Raw genomic sequence first — 14,910 nt, forward strand, 5'->3', positions numbered from 1 at the left:
ATATCCAAGAGACTGCAAGCTTATGTTACCCCAATTAGTCATGAAGAAATATGTAGAAAAATATGAAATGCAAGGGACCTAAGACTGGGAAAAAATCCTTTAGGTTGGGCTAAATTGTACAGAAGATACTGTTACCCATTATATATTGTTCTCTATTTGATAATTGTTGAAGAAAAATCCTATATGACTGATACAAAACTGCTTTTGCAGCACCTCCTGTTACATATATATTTGAATTCAGAACCTAAACTTAAAGTCAAATATGGATTTCCTTATTATTGTGAAAAGGTGTGAAAAATACCTTTGTGTATGTATAAGAATAATATAAGCTGATTAATAGTAAGGATAAATAGCTGTGACTAGCACACTGACATTATATTAAAGACCATCTCAGTATCATTCTTGTGCCAGACTGTTTGTACACTCAATATCAGTGAAGCACATGGCTAGGTATTACTGAAAAATAAATTATTCTTATAAATGGTGAGATTGAAGTAAGCATTGCCAGAATGAAAATGTAATTCTTCAAAGATAAGTTACTCTTTAAGATCATATACTTTAAGAAGTGTTTAGGTTTTTCTTTTTTAAGAGCTATTGCAGATTTAATATTTCTTCTATAATAGAATGTCTGTGGAAAAACCAAATACAGCACTTACTGCTCAGCCATTGCTCATATAGTTTCAACGTCTATTCTGTAGCTTTTGTGTGCCACTAAAATTCATTGCCATTTTAGTAGAAATTGAGTATTATAGAAAATAAAGAGCAACATTAGGGCACAAAAAATGTAAGGCATTATGTAAGTATTTATTCTATATGTGTATGTCCTGATTTCAAACATCAAAATAATTTCTTGACCAAACCAGGCTGCTGCACAGTCATATGTTTTATGTACCCAGCAAAGCTGGAGGTTTACAGTTTTCACATTTAGCATTAATACTCTGGGATTATGCAGCTGAAGAGTTGGACCGATTAACAAGAGTGCTTTTGTTTATGTGGTGTTAAGGTGAAACAGTCCAGTGACAACTGTATTATTTCTTGCCTTTTCAGCTGTCCACACTTGTGCAATAAGCTCAACGTCCTGTCAGGTTTCATCATGTATCCTCTTTATTATCACATTGTGTGAATCTGTACAGTTGTAAATTAGAATTACTTTCTTTTTTTTTAAGTTGGATTCCTCATCACAGCAAAGATGCCATGGTTACCACGTCAGTCAGGCACAGATAATCAAGTCCATATTAAGGGATGTCAGGTATGCTTGGTATCTGGCTGGAAAATTAAAGTTTTAGAAGTTAATGCCACCAGGACTGGTGAGGAAAACAGCTGCAGTGTAGGACCTGGTAATTTTTTCTATTTTTTTTAAGGCTCAAGGGGAATGCATAAGGCAATGTCTGTTACTTTAAAAATCTTAATATATTTGAATGTGTCTCATGTACACACATTTCTGTTATCCTCCAGAAAATTCCCTTTGAAAACGTGGTGGCAGGAGTCTGGCGTGGTTGATCAGGGCTACCTAAACACATCACCAGGTTTAGTGTTTGTATACTGTGTTTGCACTGCGACGTGGGACCTGTTGTATTTGCAATCTCCGTAGTATAAATTTTTTTTTGAGAAGTAGTTAGCAGCACAACACAATCCCAGAGCTTGGCTTATATTTGTTTTCATCAGTATGCAATAATCCATTCTCATAGGACGGCTGTGTGAGCCGCAAAAGTGTAAATGCCATTCTTGCCCGTGTTCTCATTCCAGGTGCTGAACCAGCTATTTCTCCTTTGAAAGAGCAATGAATCTGCTAGTTGTCAGCAACCTGAGACCTAGAGGTTAACTTTTCCCCTTGTGTTGCTGTGTATTGATCTCCTTTATCCTAATTTCTGTTTGTTTGTTGTTCGGTTCACTGTCTCTGAGTGAGCTAATCTGTTTAGACTTTTATGTATACATGCGGCTATGGTTTAGGCTTGTGTTTGCTTTAGGATGGTAGAAGTCCAAGAGCGATCGAGGTGGCTGTTACATGGGGCAGGCTCCCCGTTACGCACACACCCCTGGGGATATGGGAAACCTTTGATAACTGGAGCTTCACCATTTGGTTTTTTTTCCTTGATATCCAGATTTGGTAAAGTGCAATTGATTAAACATAAAAAAGAGAAAAGGCAAAAAGTTAGTAACTTGGGCATCATAATCAATTGCATTTCTCTTTGTAGGATACCAAAAAACTCCCAAATCATCCAGCTCATCCCCTGGCCTTCTTGATGGGTCAACACATGACACCTAACTGCTTCAGATCTTCCCTTTGGCCAATGTGCCACTCCTCACTGCTGCTTCTCAGAGCTGTTAAGGTCAATGGGCGTTTTCATTCCCTTCTGTCTATGTCTCTGCCAATTATCCCAGAGGTATAAAACAAAAACAAAGAACAGAGAACTAGTAAGTAAATAAAATAGATTGAATCCCTCAATCCAATGTAGAAAAAAAAATTGCTAATAATTGCTGGTAAATTGATGGTAATTACTAAAACTCATAGCAATTTGTTTGCTTTCATATAAACAAATTACTAAAATATGTTGCTGTGACTTACATGTCCCCATTTCATCTCACTCCCTAAATGGTTATTGCTCCACATTTTAAAACAGTGTTTATATACAATTCTGTAACAACCTCACTGCATGACAAACTCACATTAACATCTCTAACTTGGTGTTTGGAGCATTTGCACTCACAGAAGGTCTGTCTGGAAGGCCCCTAAGATCGATGAGAGTCTTTCCATTGCTTTCAATATGCTTACTGTGAATCCCAAAGTGAAAAGTAGCTTGCAGGGAGCCTGGATACTGAGCAGGCTGGTACACACAAGTAGGAAGTGCCAGACTGTAAATTTCTGGGAAATGTTTTTGCTTCCAAGCCAGACTGCTGGGTCGGTGTGAAGCTTCTGCCTGTGGTCTCTCGTGCAGTTGGGGCTACCAAGCATTTAGTAACAGTGACAACGAAGGCCTGACCTCCGCTGTAGCACTTTGGCTGCCACAATATTGCTTCACCCCACATGAGTGAATTTTAAATTAAAAAAACAAACCTAATGGTTCTTTTATGCACTTCAGTAAGCAATTTTTCTTTTAAATGTGTAACATATGCTATGTATTTTTTTTCTCCTCCACTGCCCTCTCTCTCCTCTCCAGTCTCTAAGAGAAGGGAAATTTTAACAATTTTTCCTCTGCTGTGCATGGGAACACCATTCAGACTCATGCTGCGTCAGTCAAAGCTCATCACTCCACAGTCAGGCATATCAGCTTAATCCTGCCACAAAGTTCTGACTTTCTCAAAACCTGAGAACTGAGTTTGTCAGCCACAAACAACATCAAATTCCTTGTTCCACATGTTGAATGATGGAATGTGTATACTTTATCTCTTTTTCTGGCTTCTAAATTCTCAGCAGTTCATATGCTTCTGTGGTGGGAACTTCAAAAACTTCCATTAATTATTAGTAGCCCTCATGAGAAAAATTTAGCTGGAATCATATTCCTCTGGAATATTCAGCTCTGTCAACACAGTACAAGGTCAGTTCTAATTTTTTTCAGAATTATCTTTTGGGAAAAAAAAATCTGCAATACAGTTCTGACGATGTTATGGAACTCTAATTTTTACTGGTTTTATTTCAAAATGTTCTGTTTATAATAAGAAATTAAAAAATCAAAATCAAAGTAACTGGCTCTTGTAAGTGAATTTCAGAACACTCAGGTTTAATTTTTTGTCTCCTAAATTGAAAACTGTTTTATAAGACAAAATGTCCACATGTGATCCAGGAAACTTCAATATAAAACTAGTCAGAGGAGCCTATAATATGTATCTCAATCAAATACTTTTTGTATGGTCTGCCATACACGTTAATCACATGTCTAATGTATCCTATGTGATCTAATGAAAAAGTAGAAATATTCTGGAAATAATGCACTTGAGAGAATGCATTTGCAGTTAATATTTTGTTTAACATATGCTATACAGTGGATTGTGGAAGGAATGTAAAGCAAATTAATTAGATTAGTCTAAGAGCAAAGTCAAATGCCTTTACTACAAAACCCAGGTAGCCAGCAAGCACATTTAAGTATCCTAAAATATCCCAAAGCTTTCCACATCTCTCAACCTTACATATTTTGCAGTGTGATTATTTAAATAAAATATTTCAGTACAAAAAGGTAAATATACACACATGCACACATTCACACACTGCAGACACCAAATCTCACAGCCAGCATAGGTTCAGTGGCATCTAGCTCTTCAAAGTCATCATGAAAAAAAATTAATATCCGTCTTTAAAAATGCATAAGAAAACAAAATACAGCAGAAATATATAACTTCAACACAAATAGGGAAAGTTTAGTAGGTATCAGTTCCTTTCTCTTGAATGCACAGGTCCCTTCTTTCACGTCTTTCTCAGCTTGATTTTTATTATCCTGTGTGCTGCACTCCCTGGCTAACTTGCCACAAATTGCTTTTAAACACTAGCTTCTAATAGCGGCAGGGTTTTCCACATCCCTAAACTGAAAATTCCTGCAAACTTTAACTACTAATTCAATAACCATGGGGCCTTCTAAACAATGCAAGCCTTAGCTTAATCCCACTGCTCCAGATGAAGATTCAAAAATTAAAATCTTGAAAGTCACTGCCCTTTGAGCAATTATAATGGGGGCCCAATTCAAAATCTAGGTTCTGCATCACTGTTGACTTTACTGGCCAGCGTGAGCCTCCTTGAAAAGCTTTGTGCTGTCCTCTGCTAAACGTCCTTTGGCGCATAAAAACAAATGGTGAGAAAGGAAGGTAAAATCTGTTTGCACTTTTTTTTTTTTGCTGGAGGTAATTATAGCTGTTTGTTAATTCCACTGAGAGGATCAAATTCTGCTCTCTAAAGGCAGTGAAAGTCCACTGAAGCCCTTTGAATTGCTCTGAATTCAACCCAGGTAAACGCCAAAGTAATTTTTCCCTTTGGACCACAATGGCACAATGTTAAATGCGTTAAACAGGAAATCAGAGCTCCAAAGACAAAGACTTAATTAGTACACAGCTGAATATATAAACTAAATAAATTATCCAGGACATATTGTGCCCAAAGAAGTGGTGCCAAGCGTAGCTATTTTGAAAAGCTGTCACACGGAGGCATTCAGTGGTTTGCTTAGCAGATAGAGACTGCCGAACGCCTCCCTTGAGCCTGACACCACTGATGTTGTATAACCTTAACTGAGATCCAGTTCCAAACTCTTCTCCCTCTTTTGCTGTTGGCAGTCACATCTACCTGTGAGTGGACAAAATTCCAGATGTAGTAACTCAAAGCTGTAACCTCCCCTCCCCAGACTGATATGTGATAGGAATGCTTCATATTGAGACTGCTTGGAAAGATTAAAATAGCACTTGTCATCTCTTTCCTGAAAAAGAAAATAAACCTGATTTTCTAAACTGAACGAGACCTGGTATAATTATGTGACAAAGCGAATACCAGGCGCATAGCACCAAAGCAAAGCGTCTAAAACATAAAAGCCAAACAAAACATCCAAGTCTGTCTACTTTTCTCCTCACTTCTGTTGAAATAGTTGACGTGTATGCATAACCAACCGTGTGTAGCACATCTGCATTCAGAGGCCAACTGTCTCTCTAAAAAGTATTGAAATACTAATTTTGAGAGTGGTGAAGTCTGCAAAGACATACATACCAATGACATGAGTCAGCAAAAAAATACATCCAGCTGTTCTGTCCTTGAAAGAGTCCGAGGGCTTGCACAATGCAAAAGTTCATCCTTTCCTCCTTTTTTCCTTTTATTTTCCTGAAGGACCAGGGGTCACAGTTTCACTTTGTCCTTCTGATCATTAACTTCAAGGGATGAGAAGAATGATTTCACCAGAATATCTCAAAAGAATTACAGTCCTGGGTTAAGTTCTGTGACTTCTGCTCTTTGTACCTCTCTGAGCTGTGAAATAGACCCTTTTCTGCTCACCTCTGTGCTGCCTCAGTCTCTCCCTGCTCTACTGGCTCTTCTCCCACCTTCTGCCCTTTTGCCAATGCTTTCACATTATGTTGTTTAAAATCTTTAGGCTATCTGGAGCTTCCTCAGGATGTATTCAGTATTTTGCTTTGCTTTGAAGAATATGTCAACAGAAGGAGGAAGAAGATAGGGCATGGTCAGGAACCTTGGATATTCAAAATATACTTCTGAAATATCTCCTTTTCAGAGATTTTCACATTTTCTCTGATTTACTCTGAACGCTATTAATCAAAAGAATAAAGTGAGAAGTTGCCATTATTCCCTGTAACCACTACAAAAATAGCTCTGGAAGTATTTTTTTTTCCTTTAAATTTTTATTTCATGCTAAAAGAAATTAATTGTTACCATGTTTTCTGATGACTTTTAAATGTTATTAGAAATCATAGTCAGTAGCCTTTTGCTAACTGCAAACCAGTTTATAGTGGAGTATTCCTTGGGTAAATTGGTATTTTGACCATATTACTATGACTAGCTCTGGCAGACATTGAAAACAAAGTACATCCCCAGATTTCCTATTTAAGTCTGATGACACAGTATGTACCACTACTAAACTATAGGTGGATCCTTAGGCACTGTGAATTGAATTAATTCTCTTGAAGCAGCAGAGCATCAGAACCATTCATTTATTTTAACAAGCATATAATTAATTTATTTGTTTCCCTACTCATGGTCAGTTAGCTATTTCTGCTTTCTCAGTGAAGTGGGATATCACACATAACATGCACGCTTTCTGTGTGCTTCTTTCCATGCATTCCTTTATGTGTAGAGGATGTCTTTTCTTGAAGGATATGCCTTTTCTGCAGGTTCGCAGGGTTGAAACAGGCCTTTTTACAGTGTTACCAAAATCAGAAGAGTCCAGAAAGATGAAATGTCCTTCCTCATACTGAGGACCTGACAGAGAGCAAATTCATAGTTTTCCATAAGTGAGATGCTTGATTGAAGTCAGAGAGTTACTTAGGTCTCATTACGTGTGGTTAGTTTGGCTAAGAATAGACACATTCAAAACCAGACATCAATGTCTTAAAAGCCACTCATGGGATAAACAACAGCTTCTTTCTTTAAGCCACTTAATTTTTGTCATCAAATTAATATTTTATTATTCCTTAGAGCCCCTGACATGGTCTTTATGGTTTTAAGATGTGCAACACACCATATACACAAGTTCTAAATAGGGTCTTGCAAGTCCATTGAGAAAAGGTGCTGGAACTAAACATTTTAGTTTCCAGCAGAAGTAATTAACTGTGTATAATGCTGTATAATGGTTTATTTCAAGTGAGAATGAGCAAGAGAATAAAAATATAAATCAATACAGTTTCTGAATTGCTTATCTATAACATTGGCTTCTGTTTTCATCCGTAAATATCTTGTTTAAAGCTGTTGATTGAGTCTCCTGCTGGTAAGCATATATTTTATAGCCTAAACCATTCCATATTTCACACAAGAGACTTCATAAAGGAGACAGATTTATAATTTTTTTCACTGATCTCAAAATTATCAATTATTTTTTATAGAACTTTTTGCATCATTTACTGAGAAGGTATTCATGGCTTTATAGACCCTTTATTTTTTCATCAGTCATTCAGAAGTAAAATATTTATGAAGTCAAATGTTTTTTATCATGCTCTGATTCATGCAAGTATGGTGGTTAAAATTGGTGATGCTTCAGTCAAAATAAATGCTCACAGTAATGAATTTATACTTTTCAATAATGCAGAATAGGTGAATTAAGAAATAGGATGGCATGAATACATAGACAAAGACAGATTAATATGGGCCAAAATTTTCAAAAAGGAATTTTATGAATTAATTGTACATTCTCACTTTTTTAATTATTGGGTATTTTTTCTGGATCATTGTAACCCCTGAAAAAAAAAACCTGCCATATTTTGAGCAGTGATTACATCAAACAAGCAGAAAGATAACAAATTGTTTGTCTCAAACGTCTAGAACAGTTGTGTCTAGACATGCCAATAGCAACATACAAAAAGATATTTCAAATTCTTTCATACTGAATACAAATCAGGGGCCAAATAATTAGCAACTTGTAATCATTGTGGGATTAGACATGCTCTTAACCTAAATTTATACACATTTTGGAAAGTTTTCTGCACAGCCCCCAGAGCAGGTGCACTGATATTGATACATTCTATGAAGGATTTAGTCAGGTGGCTTTTAATAACACCAATGGGATCCCTTTATGCCTCTGTAATACATGCTTCTGTAATAATAAGCCTTTAACTAGAATTTACATGGGTCCATTTCTGTCTGGCTCCCAAGACATGTACAAGGACTGTTCACAGCTTTGTACTGATATGCTCTTACACAGATCATTTTACATTAATGTGGAAGTGTATATTTTTTACAGAACATATGACAGACACACAGTATAGCTTTCCTATGAAAAACGTGCCAGGAAAAAGCAGCTACTAGTCTTAGTGGTCATTAGCAAATACCTGGATTAAACTCCATACGGAGGGAATCTGATTATCAAGACAGCTTTCTACAAATGATGAGCAGACTGATTATAGAAAAGCACAGAGGATTACAGGAGAATGACCATATCAGAGCAAAAAAGAGCAGAGCTAGAGAGCTTAATCTGAGCTGAGTGGAACAGGCCAACTGCAGCCAAGTAGGGTAGGATGGCTCCATCAGAGCGTAACAAAGTAGGCCAATAGTGCTGGCAGTGGGAAGAGGAGTGTGAGCCAACTCTATCAGGAGGAAAAGAAGAGCTGAGAAGAACAGTTCCTTTGATGAAGAGCAGAACGAGCCAGCCTCTTTAAAGAGAGAATCAGACCACGCTCAGCAGAGAAGAGAATTGTACAGCTACAGCACTTAAAAAGCCTGAAATCAATATTACTTGATTGGAAAGAACTCTAAGTATTATGCCAGAAGAGGCAGCTTTAGGTTGGAAACAGAGTCAAAAACTATGAAGTACTCCATGTAAAATAGCTTGACATGCAGTATAGCATAGTGAGACAGACTACTAAGGAGAAAGTGAGTGAGTGAAGCTGTGGCTTAGAGAGCCCTTGGAAATGTGTGTTGATCGATGCTACTAACGGCAAGATCAGTGATTCAACAAGTGCATCTCACTGTATTTACTTTCCATCAGTATTTCTGTCTTCTGCTCTGTCGTCCAATGATACATTGAGAAGAGGAGGCAGGTAATCACAGAATTTTTCAGGAATGATTTTGAGAGAAATAGAACCTCGCATTGCTTTCCATTCATTGCAAAGTATGATGTAAAAGCAAAGAGAGGTGATTGCAGGAACTGTTCAGTCACAGACAAATGGATCCAAACAGTAAAGGTTTAAGGTAATTTTGCGAGGTATGTTAAAGGAAATATCTTCCAGTTTATACCTCAGAAGTTTGCTTTGAAGTAGGGGGCAAACTCTTTCCTTTGAATGACAAATTGCAAATCTGGGACAAGCAGATATCTCTGAATAGGTGTTGGGGACGTGCATCATGCTTCAAAAGAATAACAATTCATGGAACAACAGCAAAACAAACATCTTTGTGTTTTAGTTTAAGTATCTTTTGTTTTCCTCTATCAATGTCACCATTACTCTGACGACCTTCTTCAGGTTAGACGAATGGCAAGCAGTTCCTAAAGAAAGGATGAGCCATGGCACAGAGCTGCCACTGACTTTCATGTTCCTCAGTGCATGTGTGTTGGTCATTGTGGCCAGAAGTCCACTGGAATATCTTATCAAAGGCAAACTAGCGCCTGGAGGTTTTTGTTTTTGTTTTTTTTTCAAAACAAAGTAATAACCTGGCATTGTTACATCTGTTAATTTTTCAAGTTTGCACTTTATTCTGGGTAAAAGTTGCCTCGTGAATCTCTCTAGAATGAAAAAGGGTGGATGTTTTCCTATCTCTTCCTCTCCCAGACTAAAATCCAAAGTTATGGTAATGATTAACCCCTGAGTATTCATTAGCCTTTCTGCATAATCCTGATCTAGGAATGACAGTAAGAAGGATTCCTTATAATAGAATGATGTAATACTCTGGCAAATTAGTCACTGAGAGTTCCAGTACAATATTGTTACATTACAGAGAGATAATCACAAGAGGAGAAAGTCTTATAGTGACAGCATGTCTATGAAAGTCTCTGGGTTACAGAATCAAAGTGTTTTCTACAGCCCTGTGTCCATGTCAAGCTTTAATAATGCCTCTCATCATGACATTAGACAAATCAGACTCAGTCTGCATTATTCTAGTAGCTTCAAGCCAGAACTGTAAATCCTGGTTCTGTCTGATAACCTCAGTTTAAAAAGAAAAAAATAAAGAAAAAGAAAGGTCTCTTCTAATTCTCCAGGGACTGTCTATTATAGGCAAATCGCTTTCAAGAAATGAGGTACAATTTGTGGTAAATTAACATTTCTGAGAGTGAATAGTGGCTGAATTTCTGCCAGAGAATGAAGCTGCCCTGGAGACTTACATGTGTTGCTAAACTTGAGCATCCAGGCAACCATCTGATGAAGTTTTGTTTTGGCCCATGTCTAAAAATAACGGTGAAGTCATAACAAAAGACTCAAAAATGTATGCATGAAAGCCTATAAGAGAAAAAAAAAAAAACGTTCTCTCAAGTATATACAGCAATTAGCAACAAAAAAGATGCGGAAGAATGGAAAGATCACTTAGTATAATGTTTAATAGAAAATAAGCAAGTAGGGACCACTGGGAGTAAAGAAAGAAACACGATAATATGTAGAATGCCCTTACACTATCTCACTTTAAATCTAGCCTGAAAACTTTTCTATTTGCACTGGCTATTCAGGTTTAGCTTCCTCTTTCCCCATTTTATAAAGGACTTTGAACTGACTGCTTGATGTTAAAAGCAGTATATAAATTGAAACTCTATTATGCTTCAGAGCAGATAAAGATATTGCAAATGCAAAGAAAAACTTTCAAATGAGGCACACTACAGCTGGAAATGCAAACCACATTAATCCAAGAACTTTTTGGGTCCTAGTTCTGCCAAAGGAAGAAGAAGGTCAAGGGCAAAGTTTTAAAGAATATAGGAAGGGATATGAAACAAAATCATAGAGGATAGTAAAATAGATGAATAACAACTGAAAGCACACACTGTCAGATGAGTCCAAGAGACCAGGCAGTAAGCCAGCAAATATGGTTGTAATATTAAAACAAGGGATGAACATCATCAAGAAAATTATGCACATTAAACCTCTGCATGTAGGGAGGGAAGGGGGCAAAAGTGACACAGAGGGAGTCGTCAGGTGATTGCATGAGGTTATATTTTACAGCACATGCAGAAACACTCGGGGTTTATCACAGTTCGTACAGGGCAGCAGTAAGGACATCCTAAATGTTAGATAAAATCTGGCTATATTGGAGTCAATGTGAGTTTTGACACTGACTCTGACAGAGCCAAGATTTCATTCATTAAGGGAGGACTTTAATATCCACCTCAGTGAGGTAGTAAAAACCTATTATTTCATTTTGCAGTGGGGAAACTTGGACTCCAGTAGAACTAAGGTCATATTCTGTAAAGATTTGTTGCCTCTGTAAGGTCTAGAGGACTTCAAATTTTAACAGCCATGTGTCTGGCATATAGAAGAAGATCTCAAAACAAGATTTAAGTGTTCAGCTTTTCACTACAATATTCAGGTGGAATTAGTTGGGTAACCTAAACCAAGAAGCTGCTTTGAGCTAAGCCAACAGAAGTTTACACTAGCCATTGAGAAAAAAACTTGGGCTTCCCCAACCATGCCTAGCCAAAAACCCATTTCATAGGGTTTTTTAGGAAAATCATTCATCACGTCCCCAATATATGGATGAGGAATACCTTAGGAAATACTAAGTAAAGAAGTCTGTAATCCAGCCCTTCAAACTCAAGGTAAGAGGGAAACAACTCCTAGGCATAAGTATTTATTTGTATTCCTTGAATGAGCCGTGTATGCCTTTTTCTCTTTAAAGAGATGCTGGAGGACTTCTTGAATACACATCATATTAAACAGTTATTGACAAAAAAACCCTCTGAAAAAAAAATGTGGTGAGTACAACCTAGAACACTTCCCCCTTTTCACAGCTGAATGCCCTGCTAAAATTAAAAACCATGCTCTGTCTTTTATTTTTCCTGCTGGTGAAGCTAGTCTTGCTTTATTTGCTGTTTGTATTATTTGTTATGACATTGCATTATCAAGATAGGAGATGTATATTAATTTCAGACAATCTGGTGGCTCACTTATTGTGGTAGTTATGGCTTGTAAACCTCCTGACATGTGGAAATGAACATTGCTCAGGAATTTAAGTGCTTCCTCACCTAGCTTTTGGTTTCTGATGGTGCGTGTATAGATTTCCCATTTACCATAGCTGCCCAAAGCATGTGCACAATGAACATCTGTATACACCCAAAGATGCTGCAGGTAGGAAAAAAAAAAGAAAGAATCTTTTTTTTTTGGGGGGGGGGGTGTATTTTTTTTGCTTATAAGGCGACAGATCAGAAAGTATTTAAAGCATTATTGGACCCTCAACCTTACCTAAGTCTCATTTTCAGTTCTGTAAGGCATGTACAGACATTTGCTTTGCAACTGGTTGGAACATCAAAATGCTCCAGCCCCAAGACCATTTTCAGCCAGCTGGAAGCTCACTCTGCTTCCGCTGAAACAGGGAGTATGTAAGCATTCCGCTTCATCCAAAACTGCCAAAGATTCAGCTGCTGAAAACTTAGCGAAAAACTGCGTGCGCTCAGTTAACTTTGGCTGAAAATAAGACAGCAATAACAAGGTCTGTCCCATTACCTGAGCTGCAGCTGCAAGGCTGTAGTTGTAGCTGGATGCAGAAAGGACGTCTGCTTGTGCCTCAAGCTTCTTGGACCTATTTCTGAACAATGTGCTTTTGATCTCCCAGATGTCCCGAAGTTTTTGCTTAATGTACTAACCCTCCATCTTCCTTGCTGCTGGGACTTTCCTCATGACTATTTGTCCTGGAGTCTGGCAGCCTCTCCCTAGTCAGCTTGTGCATGAATTATTACAATGTTCCTACTGCAGGGATCAACAAAACACCCTGTCTTATTAAAAACATGATTTTCAAACTTATTATTTATGTATAGAGTTGCCAGCTAATATGTTTTTTTTTTTTTAGTCAGGGTGTTTGTTACATTTCATACACTCCATGTTCTGTTTCTGTATCAGCCAGGGACCACTCTTCTGGAAGGGCAGATCCTTTGTAAGAAAGAAATTAAACTGGCAAGCAAAACTATTTATTCCAAATCATTTTTTCAGTTCTTGACCAGCTACGGGCTTAAAGTTGTCTATCCATAAACGATTGACCCAGACTATTGTATATCACTCTGGAGCCAAAAATACTTTTCTTTTCCCATAGGGAAAAAAAAAAACCCCACCTTTCTATTATTGGCCTAAGTTTGTGACATAGATTCATGTAAAATTAGGTTGGATTCATTTTTCCACATTTCTAATTCTTTCTTCACCTTTAACTACTATAATTAGAGCTGTATTACAGATGACAACTATAGTTGCCGGAGAAGGAGAACCTTAATTCATCCCACTCCTACCAGTCTAATGCCAGTGCCATCAGTAGATGCCCAGAGCCTGAAGGAGGATCACAGGTCAGCAGGAGAGCACCTGAAGAGCAGCACAAAGGAATTCCAGCCACTCCAGCCAGTAAGTCAGCTTCATCAGGGGCCCAGCTTAAATGCCTCTGTGCAAACGTGCATAGCACGGAGAACAAACAAGAGGAGTTAGAGAGGTGCACACACCTGCAGGGCTATGATCTTATTGGCACCACAGAGACACGGTGGGATGGCTCCCATGACTGGAGTGTTGGAATGGAAGGATACAGGCTCTTTAGGAAAGATGGGCAGGGAAGATGAGCAGGAGGTGTCACCCTCTATGTCAGTGACAAGCTGGAGTGCATGGAGCTCCGCCTGGGGATGGATGAGGAGCCAACCAAGAGCTTATGGGTCAGGATTAAGGGAGGGCAGGGACAAGTGATATTAGAGGGAGGATCTGCTACAGGCCACCCAACCAGGAAGACCAAGCAGATGAGTCCCTTTACAGACAAATAGGAGCAGCCTCACATTCAGAAGCCTTAGTCCTCATGGGGGACTTCAACCACCCTGATATCTGCTGGAGGGACATCACAGAAGAACATAAGTAATCTGGGAGGCTCCTGGAATATGTTGATGATAACTGCCTTTGGTAAGTGACAGAGGAACAAATGAGAAGAGGTGCTATGCTGGACATTGTTCTCACTAACAAGGAGGGGCTGGTGGGGAATGTGAAACTCAAGAGCAGCCTTGGCTGCAGTGACCATGAAATGCTGGAGCTGAAGACCCTTAGGGCACCGAGGAGGGCACGCAGAAAGCTCACTACCCTGAACTTCCAGAGAGATTACTTTTGACTCTTCAGGGATCTGCTTGGTAGAATACCACAGGATAAAGCCCTGGAGGAAAGAGGGGCACAGGAAAGCTGATTAATATTCAAAGATCTTCCAGGCTCAGGAATGCTGCATCCCAACAAAGAGAAAGTCAGGTTAAAATGTCAGGAGGCCTGCATGGATGAACAAGGGACTCCTGGACAAACTCAAAGACAGAAAGGAAGCCTACAGAGGGTGGAAGCAAAGACAGGAAGCCTGGGAGGAATACAGAGAAATTGTCTGAACAGTCAGGGACCAGGTTAGGAAAGCTAAAGCCCTGATAGAATTAAATCTGGTCAGGAACATCAAGGGCAACAAGAAAAGCTTCTACAGGTATGTTGATGATAAAAGGAAGACTAGGAAAAATATGGGCCCTGTCTGGAAGGAAAGAGGAGACCTGATTACCCAGGATATGTAGAAGGCTGAGGTAATCAATGACTTTTGTGCCACAGTCTTCACCAGGAAGTGTTCAAGCCACACTGTCCAAGTTGCAGGAGGCAAAG

At 38.5% G+C, this 14,910-nt stretch overlaps 1 long non-coding RNA gene across 1 annotated transcript; it reads left to right on the plus strand.

The window, feature by feature from the left end:
* Nucleotides 1-9,519: 9,519 nt before the first annotated feature.
* On the plus strand, nt 9,520-13,860 carry LOC135314101 (uncharacterized). Its single transcript, XR_010373576.1, has 3 exons — nt 9,520-9,740; nt 11,948-12,023; nt 13,480-13,860. It is a non-coding gene; the product is annotated as an uncharacterized LOC135314101 (long non-coding RNA).
* The last annotated feature ends 1,050 nt before the right edge of the window (nt 13,861-14,910 follow it).

Source organism: Phalacrocorax carbo, chromosome 6, assembly GCF_963921805.1.
Source record: "Phalacrocorax carbo chromosome 6, bPhaCar2.1, whole genome shotgun sequence".
Classification (NCBI taxonomy): domain Eukaryota; kingdom Metazoa; phylum Chordata; class Aves; order Suliformes; family Phalacrocoracidae; genus Phalacrocorax; species Phalacrocorax carbo.